Source organism: Rhea americana, unplaced genomic scaffold (genome assembly GCF_003343005.1).
Source record: "Rhea americana isolate MKP2758 unplaced genomic scaffold, rheAme1 scaffold_488, whole genome shotgun sequence".
Classification (NCBI taxonomy): domain Eukaryota; kingdom Metazoa; phylum Chordata; class Aves; order Rheiformes; family Rheidae; genus Rhea; species Rhea americana.
Window position 1 is genome coordinate 59,755 of NW_028186632.1, and position 13,233 is coordinate 72,987.

The window sequence follows — 13,233 nt, forward strand, 5'->3', positions numbered from 1 at the left end:
GCCACTTTAATGGTCAGTCATTCAGTCGAGTTCTTCGACTTTCCTGGACCTTTTCTGTTTTCTTTTCGTGATCTGCAAACTCCTCATTCACGCCTTTTGCTGGATTCATTTTCAAGTACACTGAAAAGCACAAATCCAAGCAGACCAAGCTGACAATCATCCTTCTCCACTACAAGCTACCACCCATTCCTACTCTGAGTTTCTTAACGAGTCCTTAAAAGCCACGGAGGAGCTATCACCTTCCTTGAGCTTAGTTTTAAGARATCTTGTTGTGTGGACGGGGACCCCGAAAACCAGCCGCACCTCCAACACTCGCCTGTGTCCTTGCCTAAGCTTCTGAACCCTAGCTGAGCAAGGGACAAATTTAAATCCGCTACGTAGTGCGGGAAGACACTTGACGCTCACGTGAATCCAGGCGTGGCAATACTTAGAATTTCACCCCGAGCTTCTAGATACGCAAATCATTTGCCCAGTGAATAAAGTACATCTTAACGTAAGACTCAGAGTAGCCATTAGAGCGAGTGGCGATGTCRAAGCTATCCGACCGGAAATAAAAGAGCCCCCAGGCGCTAATCCCAAGTCCTCCAGAAGCCCAGACGCACATGAACGTTAACAAAAATATGTATTCTCGGGACAAACTATGACAAAGGAAATAAAACGCTCGGCTATAGATTTCCCCTTTTTGCAACGCAAATCTCAATTAGCATCAACACCTACAGGGTATTGCAGGGCTCAGTTATGAAAAAAAGACTCCACAAATTCAGACCTTTCAAGAACAACCRTATTATAATTTATCCCTTAGCTCCAGCTAGATTCACACTCCTCTTCAGCTCCCTTTCCCTCTAGTACACATCTTCAGATAGAAACCAGAAGTGCTCAGCACTAGTGGGTTTATTTATTTATTTATTTATTTTTGCACAATCAACAGCCAGCAAGTACACACGCTCCCAAATAGCAGCGCTGCCTGGAGAAACCTAACTGGACACAGAGGTAAAAAGGACAACCCAAGGTCAGACCAAGAAAACACGCAAAAAAAAAAGCAGACCAAACATGAAGGCAAAACAAAAACGTTTCTAAGGCATGAAAAATGCAGCATGCTTAAGTGGCTAAATTTGTCCTGAGACAACGAAAAACAAGCAAGCCCAGCAGGGTAGTTAAACGAGCTAGAAAGCAAGCTGCTAAGACACTGCTTCACTACAAACTCAAAAAGCAAGGATGGTGCATTCACATCTAAAATACATTAAATCTAGAAGTCATTCTACAGCCCATTAAATAATAGCATCTATGTTACAGTGAAGACCTGCTTTCACAACTCTTTACTAACCTTCACATTCTTGCACAGCTGCAGAAAATAAGATAGCACCAACCTCCTCCATGCAGCCTGTATCATGTTAAATCAGCAGACTCACATAAAAGGGTTAAACCAACCATCGTGAAATGGGAAACAGTGGTGCAAGCAGTCCCTCAAAAGCAGCAACCTCGAATCAAGAGCAAGCAGTTCCCAAGCACACGATACTATCGGTCCTGCTCAACTATCCAGGAGAATTTTGAGATGCCTAAGCCTGACCCTAAGCTCCCTTTATAGTTACTGATGAGAAGCACACACCCCTACAGGCCAATTCAYTTAACTCCTGAAAGGTCAGTGGCTAGAAACCACCCTCTGAAGCGCCCAGTTTAAAAGCGAGACCGAGAACGACAGACGAGGCTCTCGGACTCTGATCGCTCTCTGCTGCTCGTGGCATAAAAGAAGTGTTAGCGAAAGAAGAGCGCTGAAAATTCACCTTTTAGTTCTTGGAGTCTGCAAGCCGTTGGAATTTTCCTCTGGCTAGAACAGCAATCATCTGAAGTTTTGCAAACAAACATCTGTCAACACACACAAGGTCAGCAGCATTTGTAAACACACGTCTCCAAATGAACACCACAAATAAGCAGCAATGTTGTAACAGGATAGGGTTTACAGGGAGTATTTCTTTCTAGGACAGTGCCTAGCCTTAAATGCAAGCAACTAGAAGCAATAGCAAGTTTTTAACTACCTTTCTTCCACCAAAAACCTGTCGTATTTCTGCTCGAGAGAGGCACTGCAGTGCTGGCTTAGAAATTCAGGTTTTTTGCTTTTATTAGTAACTAAGCAGAATTCAGCAATGGAGCTTACTCTTTTTCAGACTGAATCTATTTCTCTCCTCCTTTCCACACCCATATTTGGCTATGAATGACTCCTTGGGCAGAGGCATTCAAAAGCAGAAAGCATCACTTTGCAAGGGGTTTTTTTGTTTGTTTTTTTTTTTTAAAAAAAGAAAAAAGGAGGATGTTGAATTTTGTCCTACATCCCCACGTTGTAGTAAATCATCTTTCCTCTGTGCTTTTCCCCCGAATTCCCGGGGGGCACAGATGAACTGTACACAATGCCCAACGTAACGCCGATATAATTACATTCAAATTCAGAGAGGTAGGAAAGGATCCGCTCTTAGGATTCCGGAGTTGGGAGGCAGTAGCTGCAACACAAAACCTTGAGGCTGTTTCTGTGAACACATCAACGGATCACAAGTACTGGCTACATTTAGCTAGCAGGGAAGATCACCAAGCAATACTTTCAGGTTGCCATTTAAAAAAAAAAAAAAAATCCATTACAGAACTGTTCATGAGCTGCCCGTGCTACCTACACACAAACACTAAATTTAGTATTAAGCGTACCTAGGCTCTGAATGATCAGATTTTACAGAAAAGGCATTCCTGCAGTGGATGCRCTACGCTGAAATGCCGGCAATCTGCATAAATTCAAAAAGAAACAGGCCACAAACCATCCCAGGTAACCTTTGGACTAGCGATTTGCACTCTAATCCCTTCCTATCCCTGTTCGGATCAGCGTTACATTCATAAACTCTGGACTGCAAATACCAGCTTCGCCCATGATCAACAACATTATAAAGCTACAGCTTGGCAGCTCGTACCATCAATAAATTCGAAACAAATTCGGCATCGYGTGCAAAGGGTTCGTGGTCCGTCTTTCTGTAAGAACGCTGTCGCTGCCATTAGTCTAGGAGACAGATGGAGGGTTTTGCTGCCCAAGTTCTTGCAAGCAGGGCATAACTACAGGCACAGAAATCRAACACTTTGTAACAGGAAATACGAGCATCAGCCAGAGATGATATCTGTGCTGACAATGCCTGTGTGTGCACAAAGAGTCTCTCTCTCGCACCTAAGCTCTAGCATCAGCTTTGGTGAGATGAATGCACCTTCTGCTGAGGTTTAACGAAGCAAACATCAACCGGAGCTGTATTCTTCCTCCTTCTTTGGAGGGGAAATAAGGGAGCACAGAGCATACTATATGCACAACAGCTCTGTTTCTTGAGGAAAGTTTTGGATTCAAATCCAGTTGCTACCCAGATTGTCCATGTCCACCTACATGGACCACCCCAATCTTAAAAAAGTATCTTCATATCTGAACACCAGGAAAACAGCAGAAAAACATGGAGCATCAGGACTAATCAAAGGATTAGGTCAAACAGACAGCGAGAACAGAGCATAACCCAAGTGATTTAAACTGATTTCATCCGATTTCTGCCCATTCACTCTGCTCTAAGTGGAAAATTAGCATCCGCTATGCAGAACACAATCTTCCCAGCCCAACAAGTCCACCTAAGTAAAGCAGACCCTTGGCTCCTTCCAAAACTGAGCCTGGCTCCTCTGGACTGGATTTCTAATTCAACTTACTCAGAAGGTAAAAATGTAAGACTCAGTTCTAGCAGACAGATCCTAATTGCTAACCAGCTGCACTCCATACCCAATCAAAAATGAAATGCAGAGGTACCAGCAGCAGGACAAGTTCTTACTTCTTTGAGGCACAAATTGCTTCGAATTTCACCAGCCAAATACAAGAAATATATCGGCGGTTCGGAGGATCTTTCAGGTACTCGTTGCAGATCACTACTATAGAGAGATGATGCCATCTTCAAAATATGAGGAAGTAAGTTGCTGCACTTCTCAGGACTCAGCCACAAGACCAAGTTTGATGGAAACAAAGACGACTTTCAACCAAGGGGAACAAAGAGACCTTAGCGCACGGTTTGATTTTAAATGCGGTCGTTTTCAATTCTAGTCAGCAACACCGCAGTAGGAACTTGAAAAGGAGAGCCAAAAAAATCTTCATTCTTCCAGAAATCAAGGCCTTACGTACCAAGTGCAACGCCTGTAAGAGCGATGCCAACTCTGTCAGTAGCGCCCAGTAAGAAGAGGAGGCAGAGAAGCTTTTATAAGGAGGGAGTAACTCAGACTGTAGCCTTATATTAAGTTATAGCACTAAAATAACTCCGGTATCAGCCACCCTGCTGCTGATCAAGTGCTAYAGCTCAGGTGTTTTCAAAGCCAGCACTATTGCCATGTATTTCATCATAACACTTCACAGGTTCTGCTTTACAGAAACATGGAGAATCCCAGATTACCCTGCCTCTGTAACTACCATTCCCCAGCCCGTCAGACAACTAGAAAAATGAGACCTGCAGACAAATTTCACAACAGCCACAGGGCGACTGAGAAGATTTCTCTCCACCGAACGCTAAGCCACTACACACGTCCTTGACTGAACTGTAAGTTAGCACCTAGCACATTAGAAAAAAGGAACCGCGACAAGCAATTGTTTTTGGTTTATGCATCTGCCACAACTGCAATGCTCACTTGCCTGCAATCAAGTGCAATCAAGACTTGCCAGCAAAAACTCCTTCAAATTATGTTCTTCCAAAACAAACAGCGGCACATACGTAAAAGATGAATGACAAATGTTTGCATCTACTTTGGGAAAAAAAAAAAAAAGAAAAAAGGGAAGGTGCACTGGGTTCAGGAAGGCTGGAGCTAAGACAGCTTCGGATCAGTTGTTTGATGCTGGTTTTTAGAAAGCACTTCRACAGCCTAATACAGAATTATTCTGAGCATCTTTTAAATAGAGACAACTCAAAAAACAGCTCTCTGAGCCTGATCTCCCATTCCTCCAGCCCTACACCAGACCACAATGGAAAGGAGTGGGGGCAGAGTAAAAGGGACTTTGCACTGTGGCTCTTAAGCCAGGTCTTAGTTTTAAGGCAAATCGGGTTACGTCCCTGTGGCCAGTTTCACAGTTGCTCTTAGCTCACAGCACTTCAGTCTAGGCCCTTTAGCCTAGGAAAACTTTCTGCCTTGGAAATATTTTCTTAAGGATTATTCCCCTCACTTTAATACCTCTTTAGCCTGTCACATTTGCATAAAAAAGCTACTGAGTGATTAAGAACTACATCTTATGACTTTCCAGAACTAAGGTGCTTTAGGAATGTAGCTTGGTTCACCCTGCTCAATCTCTTAATTCGCTTCGCTGCTGCACATTCCCTGCAAAAAGTCCAGAAAGGAGCAATAGTAAATGAAACACAACTGGGCAAGAACAGTTTGAACACACGTACTCAACCTCGCTGAGTTTTCAAATGCAACATCACTGCCTCCGTAAGCCGCGTACACTTTGAATTCTTTACGCTAATTCTGCAAACTGAAAATATTGCTCAAGAGAGGAAAAAAATCAGCACGAATGAATATCCTGCAAACGGRAAATTCCCGTTCAAGAGAGCCCCACTGCCGGTCCGTCTTTGTGCAAAGTCCTTCCAGCAGGATGAGCAGCAGCATCAAAACGAGACTGAATCCGGACAGCTTCACTCACTGCCCTCAGAGCCAAGCAAGCACCTGTATGAAGGAGGTGAAACGAGAATTAACACCCTTGCAATCCATCAGAAGATTGTAACTCCCCAGGAGGAAGAGCTTTGCTCTTAAAAATCACAGGATCACTGCTGCTTAAGTAGCAGTGAGAGAAGAGAGACTTACAGCTACAGAAAGTGCAAAGGAGGAGGATGAGGGAAGAAAGGAAGGAAAACAGCAATGAATACAAGGTTATTTTAAGAAGAATCTTTGGACTGCTGAAGTCTTTTTCTGGCTTTTAATCAGAGACCACTAGTTCTCCAAAAGAACACACAGCCTCTCCTCCACCTATACACCAGACATTAAAAACAAACCCTTACAGGTACACACAAGAAAAAGGAAGGACTAGTGTTCAGAAGTTAGCTTGTAATCGTCAACTGCAAATCTTTAAAACCACAAGGAAACATCTGCTATCTGCAGCTACATCCCCAGCGCTTTCTGTACAACAATAAACACGCAGTGGTTGTCCCCTTCGTTGTCGCTTTTTTAAGAAGGGCAAATTGCACAAGGCCAGAACGAGGTAAAAGCGACTCTCTCTCGTAGCTGGTGCAAAGAAAGGCTGCGCTTCCTCATTCGACTGCGCTCAAGCCACTTCAGCCGCCCTGATCCAGCCCCTATATATAGTTCCCCATGCAGCTGCGCAAATGCTTTTGAGAGAACAGGGAAAACGGCGGAGTGGAGAGAAAACAAACCACAACCCAGAGCAAGACAAGACACTAAAAAAGACCATGAAACACCCTCTGGTATTTCACAGTTCCTCCACCCCACGCCAACCGTGAGACAAACGGGTCCGTAGAAAAGAGTTCCCATTTCACATGAAGAGAAAACGTTGAGTCCAATAGAGTAACGACTTAAATTACTGCAAGTTCACACTTTTTGTTTACATGAAGGGCAACAGATAGGCTTTACTGCAGGGCAAGCAGATAGCGCTACCTGTAGGGTAGTGCCCCAGAGTGAGATTCCTGTAGGATCCTTTTGCATTTCAGTGAGATAAATAAGAACTTTTAGGGTTCAACTGATGTAGGAATCTGTCTGAAGGCAAAGTGAACTGCGCCCACGACTCCGCCAGGCATAAAAGGAAGCAATACTTGCACTGAGCCACTTCCACTTCATTTCAGAGCGGGACTTCCCAAAGAGACTGCATTTCAGACTGCTCCGAGCATGAGCACTTGCAGCACCTTCGTCCTTTCTTCGCACAGTCTCATTTCTATTAGTGCTACTGAAACAATTCTACTCTCCTAAAAACAGCTTCTACTAGTAGGGAAAAAGTGAGAGGCGAGCGCGATGTTAAACATCAAGACATGTTTAATAAGCTAGAGCAGACAGAACAATTCCAGTTATTTCCACCCAGCAGCAGAGGTGGTAGGAAAAATCTGGCACTCAAGTCTTGCTCTGTTTCAGCTGCTTCCCATATAATTTGCAGCACTGCCTCCATTTAATATTTCATTACAGCACCAGAAATTGCAGCATCTATAATGCAGAAAAAAACCTGAATATTTTGACAGCTCATTAAAGACTGTATCTAAGCTTGCTCACTACTCGGTACACTGCCCAGTTTTCTTCATTTACTACAACCYTCAGAATTATTCTTGAAGTAGTATTAGAGTCCTATCAATAACCCTGCTGGCTGATTATTCTAACTGTGCCTCACTAATGCAGAGTAGTTCAAATGAGTTTTAAACCCGATTTTAATTAGCAAGTACGAAACTGATTAGAGTTTTCAAGCTCATTTTCCATTTGTATCTCAGTTATTAAACTTTAAAGAATGGTATGCTGGCAGGCAATAATTAAAACAAGTTGACGCGATACTGTAAAAGACTTATTGCAAAAGTACCTAAGTTTGTTTAAACATAATTGCTTAATTACATACATACACATTTAGTATTATCCAGATGTAAGCACACTATTCACTATCATAAGTCAACTTTTCCCATTTACAGATAAATCTCAATTGTAACTTAATTTACAAACACAAGGCGAGCTCCATCTCCTCACTTTCTCTGCACTGCTCTCGCACCCATCTGACCCCTTCACACACCAGTTTAGCTTGCTAAACTTTCAGAAAGTTAACCCAGCAAAATACCATAGGTTTTCTGCCAGGTTAAAGCCAACACACGGGCAGAACTGCTCCTTTTAAGAGCAGAAAGCCCATGGCTCAGGTTTGTCAGACTTTATCTTTACTTGATCGTTATTTCAAAAGCTTTTTCCTCCCCTCTCCAACATGTCTCAATTCCCTGAGAGTAATTTTTGCAAGTGCACAGCACTCTCACTAAATACATATTTTTTTGACTTGATGTAACACACAAAGCAAACCAAACAGAAACAAAATATTCTACCATTGCTAACGAGAACCTGCAAAACYATGGCACGAGTTTACGCGTAGTTACGTGGGAAAGGAGTCTCCCAAAGAGATTTGAGTCAAGCGTACACAGCTTCRCTCTGACAACTCCTCCAAAGTTGTACAGTGCCTACACACCAAGTTCACGTAGCTGGTGGATGTTGCTCAGACTAAAATTAAGCCTATTTCAATGATAACCCTTGAAATGTGCTACAAGGCAGCTGCCACCTTTACATCTGGGCAGAAACCCATGATTTGCAAAGTTTGAGTTCAGACTGAGCTGTTGAAATCTCAAGTTCTGGTTGATTTGATAAGYGAAGCCTGCAAGGATCTTCTTGCGGCATACCGTGAACCTATCTGCTAGTCAGGTAAGAAATTGTGTACAATGGCCTATTCTACTGGGGAGAATAACTAAAACCTTCTTTTGAAGGCAGTAAATGAACATGAACCTGTCAGATTTGAGAGAAAAGTGTAATTTCCAATTTCCAGGATCTTGCTTAGAAAGTTTCTGATTTCAGGATGTTTGCTTAAGTCTTTGCCGCTACTGAACGGTTCCTGTTTTTGGTTTTAATGTCGCTCTGTATTTCTGGATCCGTGCCATTTCRCTCCTCCTTCAGGCTTCGCAGTCGCTTTGAATGAGAGCAGCCAATCAGGACAGGACCGTTCCAAGTCTTTTGAAAAAGTTATAATTAGCAACCCTTCTCCCGCACGAAAGACAGTAATACAGATGCAGCTGAGCTGTAAGTGGTTACTGAAGTGACAGAATTCCCCCCACACCACCCTGAAGCAAAATACTAGAAATGGTAATGAAGCAGCTCAATTCCATTAAAAAAAAAAAAGAAAGAATTGGAGGGGGGGAATGAGGCAAGTATTGTTTCTCAAGAGCAAAGGCAGCAACACAAAGCAACTCAAACACACTCTGGCAGCTCCAAAATACTTGAGACTAAACAATTGGTCAAATCTTTAATAATCCTCAAGCAAAGTCACCAGCCTTAACTCTCCTCCGTCTCCAAATTAAAAAGTCATAGCCTAGCACAAACAAGTCACTGCAGGACAAATTCTTCAAAAAAAGCCGCACAAGAGAGACTGAACAGATGCAAGAATCAAAACAGATTTTGCATCTTTCTGCCCTCCTATCCAGTTCCCAACTGGACAATCAGGATTTTGTATTCTTATATTCTTATTGCTAGATATTCCATACCATGCTTGCATCCCTACAGCTACTAAGACATCTTTTTTTCCCTGCTGATACTTAACACAGTCTCCAGAGCCAAACAGAAATGTGCTGTTCCAACTTACTGCACAGAGATACAGACCCCAAGCTGGCTTCACAACTAATCAGTTGTGAGGCAGGAGACATGAATTAGACACACTCTTGACACAGTTTCTGGAAGTGCAGGTCTGCTTTACAGTGAAATGCTTCAAATCCTCTTGGTTGTCAAAGCACAGCACAAGAAACGCAATGCTGCTTTTTGACACCTGCAAACAGCTATCTACAGTTTACCCTAAATACTACCAAAGCTAACAGCYAAACAACTGACCCAAAATGACCTTTCAATATCTTCTCATGAAAAGTGTATGCCAGAGAACACCTTCGGTTTGGAGACTTGCACTGCCTTTTTACAAGCAGAGAGCTCTCCAAAGCCTTCGTCTCTCTAAACTGTGGTTTAACAAATATCAAGCCATTCGGACTCACTTAATAAAAATACCGGTTACAGAAACAACTTGCACGCTAGGAACCATCACATCAGAGCGTGACGACAGCAAAACTTTCACGCTTCCGAACAGTTGATCCCGTACAGCACAGATGAACCACGGGTGGTTACAGCAGAACTCAGGTCCATCTTTCTTTCACTGTGAATTATCTGTGCCTCAGTCCTGAAAGCGTTAAAGCAAGTCCACTCCTTCTTTATCATTGGTACACAACCAGATCTTAATCCCAGTCAAGACAAGTTACTCACTAATCTTATTTCAACATACTTCTTTAAACAGTCAAAARGCTTCAAACAGATCAGAGTCAACTAGAATACTCACCCCTCTAGTTAAATCCTGAGAGTGCTGCAAAGCTCCATCCACACAACCTGCACACGAGCACCCTGAACGTGGGATTCCCTCACTACTCCAGAGTTTCCCCTTTCGTATCCACTCTGTACAACTCCACTTCAGGGCTGTTCTCTGAATCATGCTTTAACCCTGACCAAAAAAACAAACAAAAAAGCAGCAAAGCAAGCACCACTGCCAGTACTTCCCCATAGGCTTCCCCATTTCAATGTTACAGTTTTAATATATCTATTATTCAACCTCCCCACCCCCGAACTTACCAACTTTCTCATCTGGTTACAGGCAGTGACAGACGTTTCGTTCTCCTCCTCTTACTACCCAGTAAGCTAAACAACCAGATTCAAACTCCCTGGACCCAGAGTTTCCTCCAGCAAGATGAGACAGAAGAGCATAAATGTTTTCTTCCACTTGCTTACACACCGTGCTGCCATGCACTTTACTGCTTTGGTCAAGACTGAACGCCAAGATACAATTCATGCTTGGACAATAGTCTGATTTAAGGCAAGYGAAGAGCTATGCCTTCCACCAAAGCTCAGGAGGTGACACAAAAGCGCTGCTAAGAGCCTTCATAGTTTGTTTTCCTTCACTGCACCCCTTTTTACCTTTCCACCCCTTTCCATTTTTACCTTTAAGGTCACRAGGAATGTAAGAGCCACAAGAAAACCAAGTGCCTTTCCACAGGAATTATACTCTGTAGAAACATCACAAACAAATGTGTTTACAATYCAATTGCTACCTTCTAAAACAAGGTATCTTTTTACTTTCAAACTCTTTCTGTATTTAGAGATGCAATGTCTGCAAGGACCCTGCTGGTTTAACAATAACTACTAAAGGAAATACTATTACACTAAAGCATTGAAACTAGCAGCCACCCAAACATATTAATGGATAACTACAARCAGCAGTGACAGAAGATGACAGCGAAATAGCGTGACTGCTCTGTTCTTCACCTCTACCCTTACATCCAGCATTACAGGATAGAGATTGCAGATATTACGYGCAATGCAATCTCAAGAGTCAAATCCCCCGGATTCCACCGGGGTTTCACGCAACGCAGAGATCCACCCACAGATTTAGTTGCAGAATTGCATGCAACTCTTCCACAGCTGGACACTGGATATCTTCTTAACACAGAGATGGTCACATATTTGTTTCTCAAAGAGCAAGGTGGAATATCTTCCTGCAAACAAATGGTTGACATTCTTGAATTTTCTCCAAATACTGTTTGCCAGCAGATAATTACCAGCCTGAAAGTTTACTCTGAGAAATTTGTTCCAAATATCAAGAAGCCGTAGCAAGGCCATTTGATTATTTACAGAGAAGTACACTTCAACTGAAGTTGCTCAAGTGCAGAAGACTGAAAATAACTCACCAAAAAGCAATTAGGTAACAAAAGCATCGTAGTGACCATCAYGTCATTTGCTAGGCTAAGATCGATTCCTATATCTGCCGGTTTCCAATCAAAGCAGAATCCACGCTTCCTCTTCAAAACGTAGATAGGATTTATGCTAAAGATGGGTTTTCTGCCAGCAGTAATTTAGCTAACAGTTGGTCACCTCCATTTAAGTCACATTTGCCAGAGTATCATCACTTAATTTAACAGCAACAGTTATTCAGCTGTAGCAGTCTTAAAGTAATTAATGCAGTCAGGAGAAGAAAAAAAAAATCAGGAAAGTCATGTTTCACCTGTTTCATACTATGTACTTTACTACTTTTAAAATGAGTAATCCCATCTTTTGCCAAGGTGCAAAGATTAGACTCTGTGTGGGAACAAGCAGCCTCACATTGGTGCTTTTCCAGTACGGGACATTTATTTACAACCGCTATCACTGAGTACGGTTAATCAACCAAAAGGTGTGTAGAATTCCAATGTTTCTTTCCTTAATGTTTTAAAGCATTTAAGGGCCCTCAGTTTACAACAGAAAACAGCTTAGGATGACCTTTAATTCACACTGCACTAATACTAGAAACTCACACCAACATAGATTAAATTTATGTTAATCTCTGCAAACATTTATGTTAATAGTAATTTCATTGAACAAAAATTATGTATGCTGTAAAGTCATAACTGCCTTTAAGCACTGGAAGAAGATTTAATTTTCAGTATTTTATTTGCCTTAAGCAGTTTAGCTAGATTCAGGCAAGTTAACTATCCAAAAGCTACAATGAGAAGTATAAAYAAAGCGCTTAGCTAAAAACAGGTTTTAATCTGAAGTCCGTGCACCGTAAACGAAGATGGTTTCTGTAAAACTGCTACGAGCATTTTAAGCCATTTAAACTACTCAGACACTCTGAAGCACTAYGCAGATGATATGAACAACAGTAATATAAGCCAATAATCAAAGTTCTTGAAACAGCAGYCTGGTAACAGAGGCATCTTGTACAACTACTGGCGATTGGCCTCAGTCTTTGCTGACTGGTAAAGGTACAAGTTGATAAACATTTGTTACTAACTATACATTTGTCAGCTTAATTCTTTACATCCCATTGCAATATACATCTCGGCAAAAAAAAACCCTATGAGCAACAGTGCTCCCTAGATTTTATTAAACCATGCCATAATCTGTTTTAYGAACTGCGCAGTAAATATTTAAACAGCACCAGAACTTTAAAGAGTTTTCTTCGTAAAGCTTCTGCTAAATACAAACTCCAGTCAAATACCAGGTTTACAGGAAGCTTTTATAGTTGCTTAGCTACAATTGCTTGTAGTTAGCTTGAAAGACACTTGCAGAAAAAAAAACATTTGAAGAAACTAACATGCAAGGACTTGGGGCAATAAGGATGTGTTCAAAATAAACAGAGCAATCCAACTTTATAACAGACTGTTCTTTTCTGTTATTAACTAACCATGTAAAGTTATAGCTCGCATTGTAAACACGCRTTTAAGGCAAGTAGGAACAGTCCTCCTTTTCACACAAACAGCTAATGTAACCGAATTGCTGCAGCAAACGACCACAGCAACCGTGAGAACTGAATGCCCATTTTCACCAACATCTCAATAGCATGAACACAGCTCTCGGTTCTCTGCTGTCTGTAACAATCCTTCGATTGCAAAATCCCATGGAAAAATTACTCACTCTATAGTAAACTCTGGTGCTCCTTTCTAACAGCACAGAGGTTTCACT

General features: G+C 42.0%; 1 protein-coding gene across 11 annotated transcripts in view; it reads right to left on the minus strand.

Annotated features, from left to right (window-relative positions):
- BRD4 (bromodomain containing 4) overlaps positions 1-13,233 on the minus strand; it is a 72,047-nt gene that overhangs the window by 56,862 nt on the left and 1,952 nt on the right. The window lies entirely within an intron of this gene.